The 13,240-nt window shown below is 41.9% G+C and overlaps 1 protein-coding gene across 3 annotated transcripts in view; it reads right to left on the bottom strand.

The window, feature by feature from the left end:
- SORBS2 (sorbin and SH3 domain containing 2) overlaps window positions 1–13,240 on the bottom strand; it is a 248,694-nt gene that overhangs the window by 176,956 nt on the left and 58,498 nt on the right. The window lies entirely within an intron of this gene.

The raw sequence follows: 13,240 nt of genomic DNA, 5'->3' as shown, positions 1-13,240 counted from the left end.
GCTTTCAAAGGGTATGGCTACACTTGCAGCTGTACAGCGCTGGGAGTTACAGCTGTCTTCGTACAGCTGTGTAGGGAAAGCGCTGCAGTGTGGCCACACTGACAGCTACCTGCGCTGCAGTGTGGCCACATTTGCAGCATTTGCAGCGCTGTTGGGAGTGGCTGAACAGGCATTCTGGGATACCTCCAAATACCTCTGGAGGCCAATTACAGCGCTTTTGGTGGCCACACAGGCGGAGCAGTGCTGCATCACCAGTGCTGCAATAGTTATACCCCAGGCAGAGCAGGAGTACAGCCAGCGCTGCAGCCAGGGAGATGCAGCGCTGTATGTGCCTTGCAAGTGTGGACGGTGAGTAAGCTGCAGTGCTGTAAACCCACCACCAGCGCTGCAACTCTCCAGTGTAGCAAAGCCCAAAGATCAATACTTCATTATGAGTGAGAATGATTGGGCTGTAACTTGTGGTACCAGATGAACTGCTCTATATACAGAAATTCTGCTATCCTACTTTTCCATATTGATGCTAATATTTAAACATAGCTTATAGGAACAAAATACGATGCATACATTGTTGATTATCAAATGAAACAAGGAGATTTACTACAGCCTTAACTTAATTGGTTTGATCTTTTTCCATTACATAAGAGCCAGCTCCAAACTGGTGAAAACAACTAATGGCATGGTGCTATTTTTGAATGGTACAATAAAGCTTTGTTATCCAGCATGTGGGGGGAATGAGGGGTGCCAGTAAGCAAAAAAATTCTGGTTAACTAAGAGGGAGAAAGGGTGCCAAAGGGGGCTCAGGGCTGGGGGTAGGCAAGTGCCAGATTTGCACCCTGAAACACATCATGCACTCTAAACTCCTGCCCTGAGCCCCTCCCACACCCAAACTCACTCCCAGAGCCTGCATTCCACACCTGCTCCCAAAATGCCGGTTTCTAGAGCTTTCCGATTGGGTAAAGTGACGGATAACACAGTTTTTACTGTATTACTTTAACCTACCTTAAAGGTAAAAGAAATATGAATTCTGCTCATGTAGGCTCAAAATCTCTTTTTAAAATCTTTGCATTCATTAAATATAGAATAAATTCCACAACTGATATGTTGTACTCTACCTTAGGGCAAGCAGTGTAATTTGTTTATTTCAAACAATTAAATTAGACATAAAAATAAGCACCTGATTCAACCGTCAAGTTCCTTACATTTTTGTACTTAATCAACAGCTTCTCAATGGCTGCTTTTTCTGCCAAAAACACCTCATGAGCCCTCCCATACACAGAGACACATTTTTCAAGGAATCAACGTTATCTGCAGAACTAGAAATTTGACCAGTCTTCGTGTCTTGAGGAGCAGTGAATTTAATAGTTACAAATATTATTCTACTGAATCAACCAAGATTAATCTATTAGCCTATTTATATAAAAAACAGACCATGTACAAGTAAATGGAACTGTTTCTGGGACTTTTCTTAAGCAGATAGGAAAAGGTGATTAAATAAACCCCAAAGTACCCTGATCCCTTGAACTACCTTTAAATCAGCATAATAAAAACACAAGCCAATAGGCTCTTTAAAGATTTTGCTGTGTCTTTGTGCCTGATCCTATTATAAAAGCCAAAGAACTCACCAAACAACAAGCGAGGTGCAAAATGAAATCATACCTGTGTCAAAACTGCAGTTTAGATTTTCTATTACTTTTTTTGAAATATCTAAGAGCCATAGAGTTTGTGGTTTCTAATCCATCTACCAGGTACCAAAAAGACTAGAAAATCTTTTGCTTTCTCCTCAAAGAATGCCACACTATGGAAAATGCAAACTGAACTATATTGAACCACAGCACTCAGATGCCCCTCAGCTGAGTATGTTTAGTAACTATTTGGTTTCACACTGTTTTGTTTCTGTGACTCACACACAAAGTTTATCTGCTTTAAATGTAACAAGTTGTGCTGTTTACAAGAGCCCACTACTGGACTTGCTGCATAACTTTTGCAATAACTGTTGTGCATTCTAAATGCAGATTTCCTTCAAGGATGGCTGGAGGAAACAACTATGGCTGGAACAGGACAGCCATTCATTGTTTTTAACTTCCACTGGATGCAGTTACCAAAAGGTTTAGAGGTTAAACTGATTAAAGATTCCCTGTCACTGAGCACAGCTGCTCTCTGTTGCATGCTTGCATCACCTTTCACAACTCTGGTGATGATTATTTTCAGGCAGGCACACAGGAAATGTTTCAGTACTAGATAAGAGAGTGGATTGGTAAGAGCCATTGTCTCTGCATTTCTGTACACAGGAATTTAAAAAAAAAACAAACAACAACCTATACAAAGTAGCCTTAGGAATTCTTCCCTGGTGAATCAAATCAAATCACAAAGACCATAAATGCTAACATCAGGAACATACAAGGGAATTTTTCATTGGATAAGTTCTGATTGTTAAGATTTTTATTAAAAATAAAGAGAAACAACGCATTCATTTATTACTATATTTTAGTTCTATCATAATTATAACAATATCAGAAAGTAGCTGTGCTTAAAAGCCCATAGCTCAGTTTCATTTATATTTCCAGATTTATTTTCAAGATTACTCAGGCTATAGTAATAGTTTAAGAGTAAAAAAAAAAAAAAAAGTAGAGTATGTCCCTTTCAACTACCAGCAAAATGCCTAATACTTGTAACTTTCATTTGCTGTGTGTGCCTGCTGAACAGAAACATAGTTGGGGCACTGTCAGCTTGTAGTCTAAACTCTGCTAGGTTTTAAGCATTTCTGTCTTTGATTTTGTGTTGTACAGTACTAAGCACATTTTCACTGGTTAACAAATAAATACTGGAAATGCAAACTAATCAGAAGAAAAGACAGAAATGGCATGAGGCTTTATTTGGCTGAGAACAATGCCCTGGTAGAGCAAGGTACTTAAGCACATGCCTGACATTAGGCCTGTGAGTAGTTCTGTTGATCTCACATACCTGCACTTCAGTACCATGCTTAATCAGGATCTAACAGACCAAAATATGTTAGTGAAGGGAAAAAAAATTTGAATCCAATTTAGAAGCCAAGGAGCCAACTGAAAAAGTGTATGCAAAAACTGCACGCTGTATTTGGGGACTGAGAAGGAGATGGCAGTGGGAGGAAGTAGTAGTAAGAGACCAGGGTAAAGTCCTGGCCACTGAAGTTAGTGCGAGTTTTGCCACTGACTTCACCCTGGGCATTGCAGCAGTAGTGAACAATGGGTGATCTGACATAGTAGATCAGCTGTTGTATGTGCGTATAATGGGATGATAGGAGGATGGCATTTCAGCCTTGTCATAACATTTTTTCCCAGGTCTGGACCTTAGCGTCCAAAATATGGGTGTTAGCATGAAAACCTCCAAGCTTAGTTACCAGCTTGGACCTGGTAAAGTTGCCACCAGCCAGGAATTATACAGTGCCTAGCTCACTGTGGTCTCCCCAAAACCTTCCCTGGGGGACCCCCAGACTCAGATGCCTTGAGTCTTACAACAAAGGGAAATAACCCCCTCCCCTTGTTTCCTGGTTATTTCCTCCTAGGCTCCCCTCCCTGGACGACCCTAGGAGATTACCTGCTTCCAGCCCTGGAAAGACAAGTATCGAGAGAGCTAATCTCTCTCCCCCCCTCACCCAGAGGGTAGGCAAAGTCAGGCTTAGTAAATTTAACACAAAGAGATTTTCCCCCCGATTTCTTTCTCCCACCAATTCCCTGGTGAGCTGCAGACTCAATTCCCTGGAGTTCCCACTAAAGAAAAACTCTAACAGGTCTTAAAAAGAAAGCTTTATATAAAAAAAAGAAAGAAAAAGACATTAAAAATAGTCTCTGTAATAAGATGACAATATACAGGGTCAATTGCTTAAGAAAAAAAAAGTGAATAAACAGCCTTATCCAAAAAGAATACAATTCAAAACACTCCAGCAACTACACACATGTAAATACAAAAGAAAACAATATAAACCTATTGTCTTACTATCCTTGTACTTACAACTTGGAAACAGAAGATTAGAAAGCCAGGAGATAGAAAAATTACTCTCAGAACCGAGAGGGTCAGACCCAAGACAAAGAACAAAGAACTCACACCCCAAAACTTCCTTCCACCCAGATTTGAAAAAGTATTGTTTCCTGATTGGTCCTCTGGTCAGGTGTTTCAGGTTACTGTTGTTACCACTTTACAGGTAAAAGAACATCAACCCTTAGCTATCTGTTTATGACAAGCCTTAACTTGGAAAGTCCTTGTTGTTTTCAGGTTTAGGTTAGATTTTTAGATTAATGTAGGGTGACCAGATGTCCCGATTTTGGGGGCTTTTTCTTATATATGCACCTATTACCCCCTATCCCCCTCCTGATTTTTCACACTTGCTATCTGATCACCCTAGATTAATGCAACAATTTATCCTGGTTTAACATAAAGCAATACATTCATATAGGCTTGTTTCTTTACCCTCCTGTTTGCTTTTTCCAATTATTAAATAGGGTTTCTGTCTTTGAGTGAAAAAATGCTGGCCTAAATGAATTATTATTACTAATCTCATGTATGATGCCAAAAGTTTCCATAATGCTGGAGAGTGGGAGGTCAGTGCAAAACAGGTAACCGGTTCCCACCCGAGATGAGCTTACAATGTGAAAAGTAAAGTTGGTAGAACACAGAAGACAGAACACACAAAGTGGGGTGTGATTATTAGAGCTTGACTGCTTCAAGGAAGAAATGCTGGGAAATAGAGTGAAACCTTGACATATGTTAATTTAGAAGCTGTGCTCCATATACTGGACATCCTAAAAATGGTACCTGAAGCTGCAAAAATACATACAAATTACATTATAAAGACAAAAGGAAACAAATCTAGCCATTGCATTGATTAACATTTTATTTACTAGCTAAATGGTAAAGATACCAGCTGTGCCACTGAACACATTAAAAACTTCAAAGCTACAATATTTCATCCCAACAGGCACAAGCCACCCACTTGAGATGAAGGGTTTTGACTGCTAATCATAGAATATCAGGGTTGGGAGGGACCTCAGGAGCAGGGGCAGCTCCAGGCACCAGCATGCCAAGCACATGCTTGGGGCGGAAAGCCACTGGGGGCGCTCTGCCGGTTGTCGCGAGGGCGACAGGCAGGCTGCCTTCGGTGGCATGCCTGCGGAGGGTCCGCTGGTCCCACAGCTTCAGTGGACCTCCCGCAGGCGTGCCTGCCATGATTGGGGCGGCAAAATGCCTAGAGCCGCCCCTGCTCAGGAGGTCATCTAGTCCAACCCCCTGCTCAAAGCAGGACCAGCCCCCAACTCAATGATCCCAGCCAGGGCTTTGTCAAGCCTGACCTTAAAAATCTCTAAGGAAGGAAATTCCACCACCTCCCTAGGTAACCCAGTCCAGTGCTTCTCCACCCTCCTAGTGAAAAAGTTTTTTCTAATATCCAACCTAAACCTCCCTCACTGCAACTTGAGACCATTGTGCCTTGTTCTGTCATCTGGTACCACTGAGAACACTAGATCCATCCTCTTTGGAACCCCCTTTCAGGTAGTTGAAAGCAGCTATCAAATCCCCCACTCATTCTTCTCTTCTGCAGACTAAACAATCCCAGATCTCTCAGCTTCTCCTCATAAGTCATGTGTTCCAGCCCCCTCATCATTTTTGTTGCCCTCCGCTAGACTCTTTCCAATTTTTCTACATCCTTCTTGTAGTGTGGGGCCCAAAACTGGATACAGTACTCTAGATGAGGCCTCAACAATGTCTAATAGAGTGGAATGGTCACATCCCTCGATCTGCTGGCAATGCCCCTACTTATACAGCCCAAAATGCCATTAGCCTTCTTGGCAACAAGGGCACACCATCGACTCATATCCAGCTTCTCGTCCATTGTAACCCCTAGGTCCTTTTCTGCAGAACTGCTGCCTAGCCATTCAGTCCCTAGTCTGTAGAGTGAATGGGATTCTTCCGTCCTAAGTGCAGGACTCTGTCCTTGTTGAACCTCATCAGGTTTCTTTTGGCCCAATCCTCTAATTTGTCTAGGTCCCTCTGTATCCTATCCCTACCCTCCAGCATATCTACCACTCCTCCCAGTTTAGTGTCATCTGCAAATTAGCTGAGAGTGCAGTCCACGCCATCCTCCAGATCATTAATAAAGATATTGAACAAAACTGGCCCCAGAACAGACCCTTGGGGCACTCAGCTTGATACCAGCTGCCAACTAGACATGGAGCCATTGGTCACTATCCGTTGAGCCTGACGATCTAGCCAGCTTTCTATCCACCTTATAGTCCATTTATCCAGCTTATACTTCTTTAACTTGCTGGCAAGAATACTGTGGAAGACCATATTAAAAGCTTTGCTAAGGTCAAGGAATAACACGTCCACTGCTTTCCCCTCATCCACAGAGCCAGTTATCTCCTCATAGAAGGCAATTAGGTTACTCAGGCATGACTTGCCCTTGGTGAATCCATGCTGACTTTTCCTGATCACTTTCCTCTACTCTAATTGCTTCAGAATTGATTCTTTGAGGACCTGCTCCATGATTTTTCCAGGGACTGAGGTGAGGCTGACGGGCTTGTAGTTCCCCGGATCCTCCTCCTTCTCTTTTTAAAGACAGGCACTACATTAGCCTTTTTCCAGTCATCCGTGACCTCCCCTGATTGCCAAAAGTTTTCAAAGATAACGGCCAATGGCTCTGCAACCACATCTGCCAACTCCTTTAGCACCCTCGGATGCAGTGCATCCGGTCCCATGGATTTGTGCTCATCCAGCTTTTCTAAATAGTCTCAATCCACTTCTTTCTCCACAGAAGGCTGGTCACCTCCTCCCCATGCTGTGCAGCCCAGTGCAGCATTCTGGGAGCTGACCTTGTTCATGAAGATAGCATTGAGTACATTAGCCTTTTCCACATCCTCTGTCACTAGGTTGCCTCCCTCATTTAGTAAGGGGCACACTTTACTTGACTTTCTTCTTGTTGCTAACATACCTTCTTGTTACTCTTAACCTCTCTTGCTAGCTGCAACTCCAAGTGTGATTTGGCCTTCCTGATTTCATTCCTGCATGCCTAAGCAATATTTTTATACTCCTCCCTGGTCATTTGTCCAAACTTCCACTTCTTGTAAGCTTCTTTTTTGTTTTTAAGATCAGCAAGGATTTCACTGTTAAGCCAAGCTAGTCACTTGCCATATTTATTATTCTTTCTACACATCGGGATGCTTTGTTCCTGCAACCTCAATAAGGATTCTTTAAAATACAGCTGGTTCTCCTGGACTCCGTTCCTCTTCATGTTATTCTCCCAGGGGATCCTGCCCATAAGTTCGCTGAGGGAGTCAAAGTCTGCTTTTCTGAAATCCAGAGCTTGTATTCTGCTGCTCTCCTTTCTTCCTTGTGTCACAATCCTGAACTCGACCATCTCATGGTCACTGCCTCCCGGGTTCCCATCCACTTTGGCTTCCCCTATTAATTCTTCCCAGTTTGTGAGCAGCAGGTCAAGAAGAGCTCTGCCCCTAGTTGATTCCTCCAGCCCTTCCACCAGAAAATAGTCCCCTACACTTCCCAAAAACTTCCTGGATTGTCTGTGTACCACTGTATTGTTCTCCCAGCAGATACCAGGGTGATTAAAGTCTCCCATGAGAACCAGGGCCTGAGATCTAACAACTTCTGTTAGTTGCCGGAAAAAAGCTTCGTCCACCTCATCCCCCTGGTCTGGTGGTCTATAGCAGACTCCCATGACATCACCCTTGTTTCTCACACTTCTAAATTTAATCCAGAGACTCTCAGGTTTTTCTGCAGTTTCATACTGGAGCTCTGAGCTGTCACACTGCTCTCTTACATACAGTGCAACTCCCCCACCTTTTCGGCCCTACCTGTCCTTCCTTAACAGTTTATATCCATCCATGACAGTACTCCAGTCATGTGAGTTATCCCACCAAGTCTCTGTTATTCCAATCACGTCATAGTTTCTTGACTGTGCCAAGACTTCCAGTTCTCCCTGCTTGTTTCCCAGGCTTCTCCTGCTTGTGTGCTTCCTCCCGGTATCCCATTTCCCCACTTACATCAGGGCTTTGGTCTCCTTCCCCCAGTGAACCTAGTTTAAAGCCCTCCTCACTAGGTTAGCCAGCCTGCTTGCAAAGATGCTCTTCTCTCTCTTTGTTAGGTGGAGCCCATCTCTGCCTAGCACTCCTCCTTCCTGGAACACCACCCCATGGTCAAAACATCCAAAGCCTTCTCCCCAACACCACCTGCATAGCCATTCGTTGACTTGCACGATTCAACGGTCTCTACCCCGGCCTTTTCCTTGCACAGGGAGGATGGATGAGAACACCACTTGCGCCTCAAACTCCTTTATCCTTCTTCCCAGAGCCACGTAGTCTGCAGTGATCCGCTCAAGGTCATTCTTAGCAGTATCATTGGTGTCCATGTGGAGAAGCAGGACGGGGTAGCGATCCGAGGGCTTGATGAGTTTTGGTAGTCTCTCCATCACATCGTGAATCCTAGCTGCTGGCAAGCAGCAGACCTCTCGGTTTTCCTGGTCTGGGCAGCAGATAGATGACTCCGTCCCCCTGAGAAGGGAGTCTCCATAAGCAGAAGAGCACCTATTGCAAGCTAAGTGGATATGTGAAACTCCAGACTTTATAAGAAAGATGTGATGCCACATTCTCCACAACCAAATCCTTAACCATGTGACTGGGGAATGTCTACATTGGCATAAAGAGGTACCACACCTAAAAACAAGCACATCAGAGAGTTGGGGGAGAAGATAACAACCCTGACAGAACCACACTACTACCCATGGTGCACTTGTAACCCACACACCTCCTGGGTGTGATATTTTGTCTTAGCTAGTGGCACCAGACCAGAGGCTCATGCACCAAGCTTCAGAGGCCCCAGGTTTGATCCCACTTACCAGTGACCAGGTCTGTCAGTGTTACACACTCATTTGACAACTAACACACCTGTGCTACAATAAGTCACTCCAGCTTTGGGAAACTTGCTGTTCTGGAAAAGTCATACTAACATCTTGTCAGAAAATTTACTAGTCCAAGGAAATCATCTCTTTGCCAGTCCTTTACCATGATGATTGATAATGAAAACTTAATATTTTACTTATCCAACTGAGATGCTAGTTGGAGAGCAAGGGAGATGTTGGTAACCCTGCCAAGTTAATAATGAATAAAGAGCAGAATTATCTTTATTCTTATTTGTATTATCACAGCACCTATCATGGACAAGGACCCCATTGTTTTCAGCATTGCACAAACACAGAACAAAAAGAGAGTCCCTGTCCCAGTGAGAATAAATGGACACAAATCATCTCCCTGGTCACTCGATTACAGACCTAAAAGTTGCAATATTACAACAAAAAAACCATTCAAAAACAGACTCCAACAAGAGACTGCTGAATTGTAATTAATTTGCAAACTTGACACGATTAACTTAGGCTTGAATAAAGACTGGGAGTGGATGGGTCATTACACAAAGTAAAACTATTTCCCCATGTTTATTTCCTCCCTCCCAGTTCCTCACACCTTCTTGTCAACTGCTGGAAATGGGCCATTTTGGTTACCACTACAAAAAGTTTTTTTCTTGCCCGCTGGTAATAGCTCACCTTAACTGATCACTCTCCTTATAGTGTATATGGTAACACCCATTGTTTCATGTTCTCTGTGTATGTGTGTATATATATATATATCTATATCTTCCTACTGTATTTTCAACTGCATGCATCCAGTGAAGTGGTTTTAGCCCACAAAAGCTTATGCTCAAATAAATTTGTTAGTCTATAAGGTGCCACAAGTACTGCTGTTCTTTTTGCAGATACAGACTAACATGGCTGCTACTCTGAAACCAGTCTAAGGTATAAGGCAAGGGACAACAGGTGGATACTACCAAATAGAAAGGGGAATACAAGAAAACAATGAGATACCAAGCTCTTAAATGACAGCTGTGACACCTTCACTAGAGTCTTTTTGGGGGGGGGAGGCGGGGGAGGGTTATAATGAAAACACTGCACAGACATTTCAGCAATTTGCAATAACTTTCGTCATGTAGCAATTTGCAGCTGCAGCCTCCCATTGTCGATACATCATATGAGGAGGTCACTGAATTTCTTCAGCGCGAGTGCGATATTTCCAAAGGTACCAGAGATTTCACTATAGGACTCTGTGCAACAGAAAGAGGTAAGGAATAAAATGTTCTGAGCTTTGGTCAGTTTGGATAAACTCTCTGTATTGCATAAAGATCTAGATGTTGATCCAAACTTCACTGAACCTTTAGTGGCTTTCCTTCCTCCTCTTCACATCAGCCCATCTCAGTACACTATTAACCACAGAACACAGTCCCTGAACTTGTCTCATCATCGCTAAACCTCATCTGGGACCACTCACACATTCCAAGAATCCTGATATTCTCAACATTTACAACAGAACACCAGATAATCCTTTTCTCTCTCTTCCTACTCTGTAACCCTCACCTTTCTCCAAATAGGCTCTCTACCTTTCGCAGGGCCATATCCTACAATCTTTATGTCACCGACAGCCCCTGTCCACTCGTGACATTGGTCTCAAGGGTGACATTGGTCTCAAGGTTTCTTCCCTGCATTTAACTTTGCTTTGCATGTCCATTCCTCTTGGCTATATGAAATCATATCCTCATATCTAGCAAATCCAATTCCTATGTTAGCTGATCACAGAGATAGCATAGATTTGCCTCTTCAAATCTGTATCACATTTTTCCCTGCCAAGAAATACAAGTGTATTGACTGATGTCAGGTCCTCTCTCACACCATAATAGCAGTCCTTGTTTATTCAATGAGACTAAAATGAATATGGATTACTCTGATGAGTACAGGTTGCAGCATTTGGCCCCTTATATTTCAATCTTGTGCACTCAGTTACTTCACCTTTCACAGGAATGCACAATGCAGAGCTTGGGCTGCCTGAGTTTGGAAAGCTCCAGAGTTCATAAGATTTGAATAGCACATCCAGCTGTGCCCAGCAGGAGACTGCAGATCTATGAACACTGATATACCATCGGGCAAAGAGGAGGACTGGTTGGACACTGCAGAGAGGAAGGGCATAAAACGACCCCTGGTGGATAGGAGTGTGCTTGGAAAGGAAATAAATGGGATTAGAACTTTCCAATTTAGAGTGAATTTCAAAGAAGTGTCTCAGTCTATATAGTTAGGTTGAAGGTGCCTGTTAGGATAAGAGGATGCAGTAAAAAAGATAATTACAATATTTCATATTGTTCAGTTTAGTATACATTTGACGGGCTCTGTAAACAGGAAGTAGACAAAACTGTGTATTGGGATCTGGTTTTAGTATCTTGAGACAAAAAAAATCTTTAAATGTAAACAAGCACAGTTTTGGCAAGAACTACAGTTTACTGTGGTTTGCAGTGGTGTTGTACTCATGTTGATCCCAGGATATTAAAGAGACAAGGTGTGTGAGATATCATCTTTTATTGGACTAACCCCACACAAAAAATTGGGGAGGGGGGTGTTGGGAACACAACACTTTTGATGGATTCAGGCCTCAGTTAATCTTAATCTGCTCCAGAAAGATTACAACAACAACAAAAAGTTGTATGCAGTGTTGTTGTAGCCATGCTGGTCCCACGATACTAGAGGTCTGAAGACTCTGAACAGCCCTGTGTAAACTCTAAAGCTTGTCTTTCACCACCAGAAGCTGGTCCAATAAAAGATATTACCTCACTCACCATGTCAGTCTACTGTAGGTAAGACTATTAAATTCTTTTTTTAGAGCTGTCATTGAATCCAGACAGAGTGACTAAACAGAATGCCCTATAAAGATGACTGTAAGAACTGTAAACAAAGGAAGTGAGATTAGTGATTATAGTTTATCTTCCTAACAGACTATTAACCACAGAATACAGTCCCTGCACTTGTCTCATCATCACTAAATATAACAACATCTGGGCCCACTTACACATTCCAAGAACCCCGATATTCTCAGCATTTACAATACAACTGCCACATGAATCACTCATCCCAATGCAAACTAATGCAATCATAGTAGCTTCATCAGAGAGATTTCTAGTCTCTCTTTATAAGGTATGAGTCTGTTAATTGTGTCCACAAATTTGCAATAAAGATCCAGCACTTGTGTCTGTACAACTATAGATAATCAAGTAGGTGTCAAAGCTAATATGCATCTGAGGAAGTGGGTATTCACCCACGAAAGCTCATGCTCCAAAACGTCTGTTAGTCTATAAAGTGCCACAGGATTCTTTGCTGCTTTTACAGATCCAGACTAACACGGCTCCCCCTCTGATACAAAGCTAATATGAAGTGTTGATGGCTCACAATGAGAGTAATGACTTCCAAATGCAAATTAATGTGATCACGAATATAATAAATACCATAATTAGCTTTTTCCTATACAGTTGTACGGAATATTTGTAATTAGAGGAGCTTGTTTGATTTGACAATGTGTTTTTTTTTCCAATTCATTGATGTGACAGAAGAAGCAAAAAATTAGCAAGTTCATTGCTGATAATAGAACTAAATCTTCTATTGAGGCAATATGTGAATAAAACAACACAGGCCTGAAGTGCTTCTCTTAATTTCAGTAAGCATAGCTAAACCCTTATTAATTACAGAACAAATTGTAATTATCTAGCTTGTTAAAAAAAGTCCATTAAATTGCTTTCAATGGAAAAAAATCAGTGCAATTCAATTGTTCCTATTTGCTAAAACAAACACCAATTCCCTTTTGAAGATTAAGAAAGAGTAAACATATCTAGTATTATCACTTAAATCTGAAATTGGAAAGCAAAGCAGTATGTGGTTATATCGTGATCCTTCTGCAAGCTTTCTGTATCTTTCTCTCACTGATTGTGCTAAATGCTTGTGGAATACCCTAGCTGATGGCTTCTTTACTTATTAACTGGGCCCATAGTTTGTTTATTGTTGGAGCTATTTTTTGTGTTTTGTTCTTTCACAAAATAATTTTCTTGTTCTATGTCCCATTCCTAAAGAATCATGTTCTTTTGTGGCTGCTAAAGCACTGTTTTTCCTTTTATATAGAAAATATATATTCAGTGTCACCATTAAAATCTTGACATTTTCCTCTCCCAGAAAGAGAAAGAAAGCTACTGTCCTACTTGCAGGACTCCTTATGCTCCATAAAAGGAATTCAGCAAACACAAGCAAACCAAATATTGCAGTGGAGTATGTTTCAAGATTTTAAAATGATACATACTTTAGTCTGCTGTTTATGACAGACAGTATCACAATATTGAGTGA

Source organism: Gopherus evgoodei, chromosome 5 (genome assembly GCF_007399415.2).
Source record: "Gopherus evgoodei ecotype Sinaloan lineage chromosome 5, rGopEvg1_v1.p, whole genome shotgun sequence".
In the NCBI taxonomy this organism is placed as follows: domain Eukaryota; kingdom Metazoa; phylum Chordata; order Testudines; family Testudinidae; genus Gopherus; species Gopherus evgoodei.
The sequence above is the reverse complement of the archived record's forward strand: the minus strand, read 5'-3'. Positions and strand labels throughout refer to the sequence as shown.